The sequence below is a fragment of the Pelobates fuscus genome, chromosome 4 (assembly GCF_036172605.1).
Source record: "Pelobates fuscus isolate aPelFus1 chromosome 4, aPelFus1.pri, whole genome shotgun sequence".
NCBI lineage: Eukaryota > Metazoa > Chordata > Amphibia > Anura > Pelobatidae > Pelobates > Pelobates fuscus.
This window is the reverse complement of record NC_086320.1, coordinates 22,984,634-22,998,806: the sequence shown is the minus strand read 5'-3', so window position 1 is coordinate 22,998,806 and position 14,173 is coordinate 22,984,634. Positions and strand designations below refer to the sequence as shown.

The 14,173-nt window shown below is 41.4% G+C and overlaps 1 protein-coding gene across 5 annotated transcripts in view; it reads right to left on the bottom strand.

Moving 5' to 3' along the window:
• Nucleotides 1–14,173, bottom strand: part of PTK2 (protein tyrosine kinase 2) — a 204,975-nt gene that overhangs the window by 180,423 nt on the left and 10,379 nt on the right. Inside the window, exon 1 of one of the 5 annotated variants that reach the window (XM_063451024.1) lies at nt 8,683–8,778. The exons of 3 other annotated variants lie outside the window; for them this stretch is intronic. The gene's annotated coding sequence lies outside the window, so the exon portion shown is untranslated. Of the gene's footprint in view, nt 1–308; nt 340–8,682; nt 8,779–14,173 lie in introns of those variants that run through there. One more of the 5 variants, XM_063451017.1, reaches the window with a different exon arrangement.

Sequence of the window (14,173 nt, the reverse complement as noted above, 5' to 3'; positions counted from 1 at the left end):
AATAAAGTGTGCGGACAAGAATCTAGTATAACTTTATCTAGGAGAAAAAAACACACCTCACTTTTAGTTTTAAAAAAAGCAAAAAAAAAGTTTTAATCTTAAAAGTCTTTAGATTTTTTTTCCCTTCCAGAAACATTTGATGCAGTAAATAATCAATGTGATCCATTGAAAGTTAGATTAGGACATTACAACTTAAAGCAATGTAAACCGCTACTAATTTTTATACACAAATAAGCCATTGGTAAAAGTATGACAATGCCAACATGATAAATTACAAAATTAAAAAAAACATAAAATGTTGTACATACCATCTCCACTAGCACAACTGAACAATCCCAAAACATGCATTGTAAAAAGAAATCTCAAACAATTCAAATGACTGCGCCAAGAAATCGTTAAAACAATCCAAAATCTACCATGTCTTTCCCCTTATTCTGCTCACAACGAAACGGAAGAAATTCTTTCAGGGCAAATCATAACATGCCCTACAGTTTCATATATATATATTTTTTTTAACAAAAAGCTGTGCACAGACTAATGATAGAGCGCTATAGGGAGGCGAGTAAATAGCCCACGGGTAATTATCATCTAGAAGGTAATGCGGTTTGTTTTTCATCCAAGGTAGAAACAAGTAAAAAGCGACTATTTTAGGGCATCATGAATTGGCCCCATTGATATAGTGGAGTATGCAGCGCTTCGTAGAGGATTAATGTGTTCTATAAAACGGACTGCAAACTGCCAAGATTAAACACGACTGTACATGTACTAATACAGTCACAATACTCGCACATTATCATTCCTCCTCAAAGCCCCAGAAATGACGACATGTCAGTGAAAGACATGAGCAACAAGGAAAACATAAACAACATTTAGGATTGGGGGTGGACATTCAGGAGTAAACTGGCAAAGTTTTATTTTCAACAACAAAAAATACAATTCTTAAAGGGACACTAGCCACCAGAACTTCCAGAGCCTAATGTAGTTATTATTTTGATCGCCTGTTCATAGAAAAGGCAGGGTTTACATCGCTGCCTAGTAACACCTCTAGTGGCAGTTACTCAGACGGCTACTAAAATGCCTCCTATCTCAGTGCTGCGCAATGTGCAGCACCTCCATATTCTGCATTGAGGTGCAGAATGTTCCCCATAGAGATGCAGTGATTCAATGCATCTCTATGAGGAGATTGGTACAGCTTTTTGTCGTGTATGCACTATGGCCTCCAAATGCTTTCTTATGGGAATAAATTGGATGAGATCATAAAGCGCGCCACCCATGGTGAGACCTGCATAGCGTTGGGGTGCAAAAAGCAAGCAAAAACCTCATTTCCATGTGATCACAGACACAAACGCACACACATACACAGATAGACATATGCACACACACTCCCTGACATTCACATTCTCTCAAAAATAAAAGTGGGCTCCTAACTTTTTTTAGCTGACTCCTAGATTCAAAGCAAATTTGTCAAGCCCTGGCATAAGTAGCATAGTTTGCAGAGCATCCATCTGTAGGGGGGGAGGGGGGGGGGGGGGGAGGAGGAGGCAGGCCGGGCAGGAGAGGACAAGGTTCAGGCTATGAAGTAAGGAGACAGGACAAACCTCCAGCCGAGAAAAGAAAAAAAGAGGTAGAGTGAGCATCTGACTGTGGGAAAGGAGGCAAGTGAGCCTCCAACTGTAAGGAAAAGCGAGGACAATCCTCTGTATGGGAAAATTAAAGGAACACTATAAGGTCAGGAACAAAAACATGTATTTCTGACCATATAGTGTTAAAAACACCATCCAGCCCCCAGGATCCCCCTTGCCTCCCTAAATATAGTAAATTCTTACTTGTATTTAAGTCTGCTGCTACTGGATCTGCCTGCTTCGTTGACATCATCAGAAGTGATTCTCTAAACCAATCACAATGCTTTCCCATATGATTGGCAGAGGCTGTCAAGGAGGCAGATCGGGGCAGAGTCAGCACAAGTCAAACACAGCCCTAGCCAATCAGCATCTCCTTATAGAGATGCATTGAATGAATGCAACTCTATGAGGAAGGTTCAGTGTCTCCAGGCAGAGGGTGGAGACACTGAATGCCAGTGCTGCACAGTGTGCAGCACTACCCCAGAAAGCACCTCTAGTAACCACCTGAGGAGTGGCCAGTGGAGGTATCCCTAGGCTGTAATGTAAACAATACATTTTCTCTGAAAACACAGTGTTTACTGCAAAAAGCATGAAGGGACTGATTAGACTTACCAGAACAAATACAACAAGCCTGGGCTTGACAAATTATTTTGGAATCTAGGAGCCAGCTAAAAAACGTAGGAGCCATTCATTTTCAACGAGAGAATGCAATTCTTAAATGGACACTATAGTAACCAGAACCACTACAGCTTGATGTAGTTGTTCTGGTGTCTATAGCCTGTCCCTGCAGGCTTTTCAGTATAAACAATGCCTTTTCAGCAAAAAGGCAGGGTTTACATTGTTGCTTAGTAACACCTCTAGTGACAGTCCCTCAGATGGGCACTAGAGAGTCCTGGGTCACTGCTGCACCACGTGTAGAACCCATGTTCAGTGCCCCTCCTCCCGACAGGCTCGCGCACACACACATTTTGGTTTTAATTAAACCCCACTCAGCCTCCCTACCTTTTGGAGAACTGAGTGGATCTTTCCCTAGGGTCCAGTGGGGATGCTCTCTTGCCTGCATGCGATAGAGCAGTACTCTGCCTGTGGCTCCTCTCTGCTCCCTCGCGCTTTCTGTAATGATGCCAGGGCCGGAGTGACGTCATATTCCGGCTCCCGGCATCATTAGACAGAGCTAGGGAGCAGAGAGGAGCTACAGGCAGAGTACTGCTCCCTCATACGTTGCCTACAATGCTACCGCGAACGTCCGCCTACGTCCTCCCCAGGACGGCCAGCTCCATGCTGCCTCAGCTGCCCGCCTCCATCCTCCCCAGAGCAGCCAAGGCTCCAATATTCCCTGCGACTGCCAACTAAATAGCTTGCAAATTACAGGCGCCAAAATTTCTAGGACTATATAGTGTCCCTTTAAGTAGCCTTAGCCTCTGCTGGTAACCAGAAGGCAGCAATAGATCAGGAAAAAGTAAGCAGTCAGTGGAAAATGCGCCAGCACTGGCAAAGCCCAGGTTTTGCAACTTGTACAGCCTTACTTGGGAAACCCAGTGCCAAATGGAAACCCTATATAGAATGTATGCTGCCTGCATGGGCTGGATCTCCATCCCTCAGCAGTACGCAATGAATTTGCCATCATCCCCTACAAAACACCTTCCAGCTAGGACTTCCATTAATTATTTTTCTGTACTTGATAAACGCCTGCCTCTCACTGAATTACACATACTTAGTGGATGATGTATATAATTTGGTGGAGGAAAGCATTAATTAACAAACCTAATGCAGAGATAGCAATGCCCTCCCTTAGGCTACATGAGCATATTGAGTTCGCTGTTCTCCAAAACGCCATGAATTTCAACCGCTGCGCAGCGCAGTAAGGATGAGATTCCCACAGCAGCCAGCAACTGCAGATGTTCCCGAGGCAGAGGAGCAGTGACCCTTACCCAACTCTCATGCGACAGCAGATGCCCTACGTGAAAGATCCTCTTAAACAAGTTTCGTAATGAATGGAGAAAGTATTCCTGCATATGGCTGCGTGCAAATCTGTCAAACTGCATATTGATAGGGAGATAAATAGATATCACGCTTTAAAAAGGTTAAAGAAAGTTGCAGAGATGTAGGATGAAGTCTGAAACACAACGCCTATCTAAAACAAAATTCTTAACATGCAGATTTATTACCACCATGAACATTAAAGGAGCACTATATTGTCAGGAATGCAAACATGTATTCCCAACACTATAGTGCTGGAGTAGCAGTTTAGGGTAAAAGGTATTTAAGCCTACCTATTCTCCATCGAAGCACTGGTCTTCATTGCTCCATGCAATCTGCATGGATTCTTGAGGATCTTAGCCAATCCAATACGTTCTATTGTGCGTGTGCTGTAAAAACAGCAATCAACAAAATATTATAGAGGTGCATTGAATATATGCATCTCTTTGGGGAGCATTCAGAGGCTCCATGCAGAGCGTGGTGACCCTGAAGTAGGTGCAGTAGCAAGCACCTCTAGTGGCTGCCTGAGATAGCAGTGAGATCGCAAGCACCTCTAGTGGCTGCCTGAGATAGCAGTGAGATCGCAAGCACCTCTAGTGGCTGCCTGAGATAGCAGTGAGATAGCAAGCACCTCTAGTGGCTGCCTGAGATAGCAGTGAGATAGCAAGCACCTCTAGTGGCTGCCTGAGATAGCAGTGAGATAGCAAGCACCTCTAGTGGCTGCCTGAGATAGCAGTGAGATAGCAAGCACCTCTAGTGGCTGCCTGAGATAGCAGTGAGATAGCAAGCACCTCTAGTGGCTGCCTGAGATAGCAGTGAGATAGCAAGCACCTCTAGTGGCTGCCTGAGATAGCAGTGAGATAGCAAGCACCTCTAGTGGCTGCCTGAGATAGCAGTGAGATAGCAAGCACCTCTAGTGGCTGCCTGAGATAGCAGTGAGATAGCAAGCACCTCTAGTGGCTGCCTGAGATAGCAGTGAGATAGCAAGCACCTCTAGTGGCTGCCTGAGATAGCAGTGAGATAGCAAGCACCTCTAGTGGCTGCCTGAGATAGCAGTGAGATAGCAAGCACCTCTAGTGGCTGCCTGAGATAGCAGTGAGATAGCAAGCACCTCTAGTGGCTGCCTGAGATAGCAGTGAGATAGCAAGCACCTCTAGTGGCTGCCTGAGATAGCAGTGAGATAGCAAGCACCTCTAGTGGCTGCCTGAGATAGCAGTGAGATAGCAAGCACCTCTAGTGGCTGCCTGAGATAGCAGTGAGATAGCAAGCACCTCTAGTGGCTGCCTGAGATAGCAGTGAGATAGCAAGCACCTCTAGTGGCTGCCTGAGATAGCAGTGAGATAGCAAGCACCTCTAGTGGCTGCCTGAGATAGCAGTGAGATAGCAAGCACCTCTAGTGGCTGCCTGAGATAGCAGTGAGATAGCAAGCACCTCTAGTGGCTGCCTGAGATAGCAGTGAGATAGCAAGCACCTCTAGTGGCTGCCTGAGATAGCAGTGAGATAGCAAGCACCTCTAGTGGCTGCCTGAGATAGCAGTGAGATAGCAAGCACCTCTAGTGGCTGCCTGAGAGCCTGCCACTAGGCATTCTCATACTCTGAAAAAGAAGGGTTTACATTGCTGAATCTGCAGGGACAGGCTATATAGACACCAGAACCACTACATTAATTTGTTCTTCTGGTGACTATAGTGTCCCTTTAAGAGCTCTAAATACAAGCAATTAATAAAGTGGAAAAAAAATAATTCAGAAATATTCAAATTAATGAAATCCAACTAAATTCTATATTACAGTACTTCAATTAGATTTTAACAGAATAAAAGAAAACACTTTTTTGGGGGGGGGGAAGGGGGGGTTGATTACTAATGGCATGGTCAATTTTAGTAGACACTTCATCTAACTCAAACTTTTCAAATGCCATACAAAATGTTTCCGGTCATTGCAAGCGCTTAATAAACGATATTTTCCACACTGAGCATATTTTAACACAGCAGCTGCTATAGAGCCATCATTTTCTGAAGGACATTGTTATTTCTCCTCATTAACCCATTGTCAGTGTTTGTACAGAGCAGTATGGTGCTTGTTCCTTTCTGTCACTCCAAGGGTTCCTAGCCCTCCCCTATTCAATCTGATGTCTAGGCTTAGCTCTTTTCATATCTTGAGTTAATATTTAAAAAAAAAAAAAATCATTTCAAAATGCAATTCAAACAGTGCTACATGTATATAATAAACTCCTGGCAGAACGATATTTACAATCTATTCCAGAGATATGAAGCATTCTAAACAATACAATTAATCAACGCTAGGAAACTGCTTACCATTCATTATTTAACTCTTTTAGCTAGAATTCAATATACGTACGGAGGGCTAGTGTGCCCCTCTGATAGTTGGAGCTACACAAATTATTCAGCAACACCCAAATTAATTTGGTTCACGTGTCTTCGCTGTGAAGACAACAACTGTTACTTTTTTAGTTGTATCAGATTGGATCTTTCTATATTTTGTACAGTTTGATGGACTTGTCCACAGGAAGCAAACACACTTGTTGCTAGTGCTTTAAATTCTGCAGCTAAACTCGGTAAGTCGTACAGATTAGATATCATAGACGGTCTGCTCTAGAACGCAAGTAACATGAAGAGGAAAGAATATGGCATTACTTACAGTGTGGATCTACTGTACTGTACACAAAAATACTAAAAAAGTTTCCTTGTGCCATCGGATCAAAGATTAAACTCAGCAGGATCTCAGCACATGGGGGCTTCCAAGGTCAAGACCAAATCAATGTCCATTGTGCACAGTTCTTTACATTGAAAGGAAATCATTTGGACATTTCAGCTAAATCATTCATTCTTTATTGGAGACCTATTTAAAAAAAATAGGGTGTACCCTCAAAAACTATTTTCTCTAAAACTCAAGAACTCTGCTAGCGGTTTGAAATGTGGGACAGACAAAGCATAACTCTACTACTGCTTTTCAGGATGTGCGGGAATCAAGGCATTCTTTAGACAAGATGAAAATTAGACCTACACGGCTAATAGGCAGATCATTTTCTTATGTCAACCAAAACTAGCCCATATGATCTTGTCCCCAGCATGTAAAAGTATATTACATCACTGGGTCAGCCCCTCCCCCCTCCACTATCACTGCTACATCCAAAAATCTCTTTCCCCGGTATGTATTGGATAGAAACCTCAAAGTAATTTTACGGAAAAAAAATCCTCTCACCTGACCGCCTTATATTAACTCATTAGGTAGTTCTACTCCGTTCAAAAATGTATTCCACTCTAGAATTTACACTGGTATGTGACCAGAGCTATAGTAGGCCAACATTTTTTCTGCCTGGCAAGTCAACAGCTTTTATCTTCATCATTTTTTGTAATGTATAAACAAATCTTTCTTTTCCCAATAATATACTTTATAACTTATTTTAGTTATGGAACCAATGGAAAAATCACCATGAAAAAAAAAAAAATTCAGCTCGGATTTTTTTTTTTTTAAACACACAAAGGACAGATTTATTGGTGCACTGAAAATTAAAAAAAACAAACAAAAAAAACCTGAAATAAGTGTACACTTATTGGTGCAGGTTTTATTGCAATTATACAGGTTTTGAAATGTTTCATATTTTTTTTCTTATTGAGAGATATAGAAATATTTAATGTATTTTTATTCAGATTCCATTAGGTCATAGCACCCCCTGTTGTTTCCATGCAGGATTACTTACAGAGAGAAGACTACTAAAGAAAAAGAAAAAAAAAAAAAAAAAAGGAAAACCACATTTTAAATAAAAGAATGGATTGATAAAAACAAAGTATTCTGTATGTAGCAGTGATCGAAAAAATAAATAAATAAATGAAACCTTAAGAAATGTGCAACAAGCTCAATGCTGTACCACACTATGACAGTGAATGTAGCACCGGAGGTAAAATACAAATATAAATAGTGAAGTGATGCTAAATACATTCTAATAAGAGAGATTGCCTTAACATATTTGCTTTAATGATGCTGTGAATTGTGTATGCAGTAAAAATAGATTAATTTGTCCCCAATCTGCCAACCCATTGCTTCTCTATGAGAAGTACTGATCCCAATGGAGAAGCATTGCATGCACTGCCAGGCTTCGGGCTCAGCATACTTTGCAAAGGGTCACTCCAAGCTCCACGACCACTTCAATGGTTTGGAGTGGTCATAATGCCTGGACTCAATTGGAAGGGTTTCACTTTTAAACACTGCACATATGGAGTTTAACCTGGGGAGTCATCACCCAGACTGACTACTGTTAATTCTGTGCATATTCCAATGCATTCACTGGCTGAGAGCGGTCAGCTGACACATTAAGCCAATTAATGGATACAGCCTCAGCATCAGTCCTCGGCAGAAGATGGATGCCCCTCAGAGGAGAAAAGACACAGGTAGGAGGGCAAACCATTGTTAATCAGTTTTCCCTATTAGCGGGAAATGTGCCCAGGTTCCTCTTAACATCATAACCACCATGGAGGGCTGTAGTGGTTATGATTCTTACAGTAACCCTTTAAGCCAAGCCAATTCACTTATAGATCCATTTTTAGTCTAAAGCCCATGTTTGACAGCAACTAGAAGCAACGGAATTGCAAAATTTAAACAGCGTAATTTCTCAGTTTTCATTTGCAAAGATTCAGCAATCCCAAATGGCATATGAACAATTGATTTATTGGTACCGTGTTAACCAGTTTGTTAAATAAGAATTAAAAAAAAATTAAAAATTGTATAAGTGATACCTTTATGGGCCAACGGGAAAAAGCATATCCCTTTTTCATTAGCCAATAAAAAGGTATTACTTATACAAGGTTTGTTATTTTATTAACATCCCATATGGAACAGATCCTCTTTAGTTTTAAACAAAAAACCCACATCCTCCCTCAAATAAAAAAAAGCATGCACGCTCACACATACCTAGATGTGTTTTCATAGCATCTACTGTACTATGAAAGCTAAAAAATAAAAAAGCAACGAAATGTGATGGAAACGCTTTACTCTGCACAAAGTATTCTGCGAAACCAGACAAAGAAATCTAAAAACAGAACTGTTAGTAAAGAGGCCTGTACCTTGCTGGAATCAATGCATTTCATGGACCGAGAGATCGGACTGGCTCACAGTCTCTCTTCTTCCAGCATTTCCTCGAGGGCACAGTATCCGCTTCCTACTATGAGCCCTTTCTCTGGCAGCCGTCCCGGCAAGCATGTAAGGAAACACAGGAAGCCAAACTCTGGGAGGAGCGGCCAGGGCTGCACACGCCTGCAGCTGCAAGAATTTAAGGACTAGGGAGGGTATGCAAGGGTTCTGTGCACATTAAAGGGGAAGTCCCTGCTATTTGGATCGATTACAAGGCTGCCTGTTTTAGCCTGGCATATCTTCCTGGTTTCAATCAAGGCTTTTGCCTACTGTATGGTGCTTTTTCCCTTCCCTTTGCCAAAGCTACTTGAATATTATGTCTCCTAGATAAAACTAGCCGTGCATTTTCTCACTATGGCGAACAACACAAAGTCGATGAGAACATTGGACTGAAAAAATCTGCGGCAGGAGGCATCAATCTTATCGGTTTTACCAGTTAGTGGAAACTATATTTCATAAGCTTGAAAGTCCTCACCAAGCACAAACTACATCCCTAACACGGACTCAAATAACTATGTTAAATTAACACCAGAACCTCTAAAAGGAACACTATACCCCAGCGTGTCTCCCTTCAGCAAGTTCTTTATAGTTACAGCAATTTGCAAACCGTCTAGCCCCCCAGCTTTGTGACGTCATGATGGGAAGCTTTCCCACCAGGTGTGCAAACACCATACGTGTCTTGTGTGGGCTCTTTCTTAACTTTCTATTTAAAAAAAAAAAAAAAACACTTGTACTGCAACAGCTCCCTCTGAGCTATTGCAGGGATCACAGTGTGCATTGTTTTTAATGTCTACATCGTGAAACAAACTGACAATATAATACAGTGTGAAAGAATAAAAATGTAGTTCCCACTTAAAATAAATCAAATAAAACAGCAAAATATTAAATTATTTATTAGAGAATCTATTACTGGCTGACTGTTCACATGGTAATTTAGACAATGCTCGTCACAGTCAGCATGTGTTGCAATAAACAGTGAAATCTGTCCCAGTCAAAGTTCATGTACATTGATGATAAATATACCAGGGAGTTATTCACTAAACTGTGCATATGGACTGAATTTTAGACTAAAATGGCTCAACTGCAAAATTTCACCAACTCTATTTTGAATGAAACAACTCGCCCCAATCCATAACTCTGCCCAGTCAAAGGCGACACGCGAGATCACGCCATTATCCTGATATTTGTATCAGCATGTAAGCATCCCCAAACTGCTCTCCGAGGAATCTTGAAAACAAAAACCTATTGTGTGCTTTAAAACATTCTTATTGTGCTGCACGAACATTTATGTACATTATCCAACAAATACTATACCACATGAAGAGGCATTTCTTCCCACAGACACCAAGGACTTTAACCCTTTGATGTTGCAGGATGTGTTGGGGGGGACCAAAACAATAGCCTCCCCTCCATTCTGTTACCCAAGAGTTAAATAGGACAATGGTGTGTAACAGGACCCAGTTACAGCAGGAATACTATAATATGAGCCCAGAAGGGAAATGTTCTGGCAGTGTTTGTTAAGGAAAAGGCGTTCCCGGCTCTTGTCCTACGGGATGGGAAATGAGGTACAACATCCTGTATCTCCCCCCCACCACCAAAAGTCTTTCCGTTAGCAAGTGATTTAGGATCACCAGAGCCAGGGGTACGCCAGTCATTCATACTTGTGCAATGTGAAGGTTATATCACAATCTCATACGCTAGCTATTCTTTTTTTTCCCCCTTCTTAAAAGTAAAAAATGACTGTGCTTCTACGCTTCAAGTCATTTATCTCTCCCATCCAACCTGCGGCATTTCTTTTAACGCCGGTAGTACATGATATCATCAGATGTAGATGTTCTATACTAGTTTGCTCTTTACGAGAGCTTGGAGAGCCACGGATCACGTACATGGCTGTCACTGGTGAAGATATTTTTTTAATAAAATCTATTTGGTGAACAGTAGGATGCTAAGAAGTGAAATGCATAATTTTCATGAAACCAGATACTTGCAACATGCAGCACACCCCCTGCGTCGGTGACATTAGTTTCAGCCTGTCAGGGAGGTAGAAATGAGAATTCCGTATTTGACGTGGCAGGTGCGCCGGCACAACACTTTATTCGATGTATGCCTGTACTACAGAACTAAGGACGTACAAGCAGCTGCCGTTTATTTATATTAGGGAACCATAACTACTTATAAGTCATCAACAGTTGCTGCAGTGATGTACATGGGTAAACAAAAATGAACATACAAATAAGTGATGATAAAAATATAGGCAAATGGAAACAATAGGAGTCGACAGCTATGCTCCAACAAGTTTACAGTAATCACAGGAACATACAAAGCGCTACTAATGCAATGCCACCCCAGTTTAAGGCCATAGAAGATCCACTGGAATCACTAAGAATTCAGCATTTATTTTTTAAACATTTATTCTACACTCAATACTTAAAACCATGGTCGGTAAAACCCATGCTGTACTGTCCCTTTAACTCACACACATGACTTATCAATGCGTACATCACGGATGGCTGACCATTCGGCTCTACATCTGTCACAGACTAAGCTTCCTTTTTCGACTGGATGATCATCATAGGAAATGCAGTCCACAAAGTCACTGGTTATTTGAAGATAAAAGACATGACTCCTACAAAAGACTAAATCTAACAATGAAAAAACAAACAAACACACACACATAAGTGTGCAATAATACAAAAACCATAGCTATAGAATCATTATTCAATGAGACCCAGAATGGAAAGAGAAAAGCATTAACTGCTTAAAATCACATGTTAGTAGTGAATTCTAGGTTGTGTCTTAATATTAAATAAACAATACAATTGTATGTTTAATGGTCTGTGCATTTTTAAAGGCAACATTTTAAAAATTGATTCTTTTTCTTTTCTTACGGTATTGGCCAGCATTTTTCACGCTCATGCAGATTGCTTTCCCAACCGATGGGATTTAGTCACTGAGCCGTAATGTGAGGCAGTGAGTTTCTCATGGATATCTGCCATGTATTTTTTTGTTTAAAAAAAATTTAAAAAGAAATAAGTTTTCATGAAAGCAGAAGGAGCAAAACACTGCTGTGTGTTACCTCCAAAATTAGAAGGGGAAATCGGAATCACCAAAGTAATAGTCACATATATGATAATCTCTCTAAACTGGGAATTAAACAGGATATACCAAAGAACGGTGATTTTTAGAGCAAACTAACTAAATTGTGAAAGTCAGCTGGTTTTGCAGCCCAGCTGCTTAAGAAGAAAAATGAACAATACCTCTTTAAATTCTGCACACTTTCTGAGTTTAGAGAACACAACCCCCTGCTTTAAAATATTAGGGTCTGTGCAGCTCTGCCACGTGCTTAACAAATACTTAGTCAGTATCCAAACCAGGTGACCTGAACACGTATCCTCAATCTCATTAGAAAAGCTGCAGAAAGAGTAGAGACCAACTTCTGTGGGAGTAGTCCATCACCAATGTCTATGCATGTATATAGCATGCACACGTGTTTTAGTAATAGCAGGGGGTTTGTGGTTTGGAGGGCTTCACTGGGATCCCTTGAGCGTCACCTAATCTGCACACAGCTGTAATGCAGTGATGACCTCATGCTGGGAGGCTTGGTCACACAGATCTGACTTTATCTGACAAGGGTGGTCAGCCTGGTGCTTTATTCACGCTTCGAAGCAGTGAAAGCAGAGACGGGGTATTATGAAATGTCTAATGCAGACCGTACAAAGGCTTGTCTTTCATATCCCCAACTGTGTTAATTAACAACTGTCACCTAAAAACTATTTATAAAAGTAATGACCCTTTCATCAATTTTGCAATGAAATTAGATTTTTGTTAACTAAAGTACATGCAACAAAATGAGGAAAAACGGATCCCTACTTTTAATAGAGGACAGGATCTTTCAGCCACGCGCACACACCTTGGGCCAGGCAGCCACGCGCACACACCTTGGGCCAGGCAGCCACGCGCACACACCTTGGGCCAGGCAGCCACGCGCACACACCTTGGGCCAGGCAGCCACGCGCACACACCTTGGGCCAGGCAGCCACGCGCACACACCTTGGGCCAGGCAGCCACGCGCACACACCTTGGGCCAGGCAGCCACGCGCACACACCTTGGGCCAGAGAGTGTTTGAAAACAGAGTCTCTATGGTCTTTGCTGCGTCACTCTTCGCACACTGAAGTAACATCAGACCAACTAGCTGTACAAACCAAAGTACAGTATATGCACATGGCGGAAGGATCCTGTCTTGTACTAAAGCTAGAGATGTGTCCTCATTATTTTTACATATAATTCATTTAATCACAAATATATTTCCTTTTAAAACCTGATTAAATAGTCATTATATATATAAAAAAAAAAAAAAAAAAAAAAAAAAAAAACTGTTTTTAGGTAACAACGTTTCTTTAAATACATAGCACCTTAATAGGGGCTGCCCAAAATGTCTAATTTTGCTAGCCATATGTTTACTGCTCATCAGGTGAGGTGCTCCACATAAGGTTCCAAACACCGGAATGAAATGTCGTGGGAGATAACTGGCACAGCTCTTGGAATCTTTCTACAATAGTGTAGATAGAACACAGTGACAAGGACTACATTACCCATGATGCACATAATGTGACACGTGAAGTCCATTTCCAAGGGGATATGCAGATTTTCATAATCTTTAACTATCTCACAGCTAATCTATGAAGGCTCAGGACTGTAACATGAATTATTAATTCCGATGTGACAGGTGACCTGGCAGGACTGTAAAGAGATAATAAAGGGGTTAACAGGGAAGAGGGTTCGCAAAATCAATGCATCCCCTCACATACACGCCAATACCCCAAACACAGAACATGCAATGACTATGCAGATTTCGGTAACTGGGAAGACACTCCTGTCCAATATATGATCATCAGCGGTTTGTGAAGTGCCCCCATCTTGCACAAGCACTAGCTAGGTCACCAACACCTGGGTACAAAGACTAGTTCACAACCGCAAACACATGGAGAGACAGCTGTCAATTGTCCAAAGATAAAGAGCTGCCCCTGTAGGCCATACATTGAGAAAGGTAGGTTTAGAATAGGATAGTGCTTAAATCAGACACACATTAAAATGTTAATATCCCTTTAACTTTGAACTGCTTGGTGGAGAACACTTTGTATGCATATTTTAAGATGTATTTTTATTTTGATGTCAGGGGAGTCCCTCTAAACTCCACATTCAAATAACATATTGTGCATGTTATTCCAGCGTTTGTATTTTTCTTTGTCATGTGACATAACAGGTACGGTTTAGGGGCCCTTATTCCCCTACCTATAGTAATCACTTGGTCCCTCTGCAGCTGTTCCCGGTACTATATGTAGTAATTACACAGAGTTTTTAAGAACAATAGAACACAGATACGGGTTTGTAAAATGAATATGCAAACAGATTCAGTAGTTAAA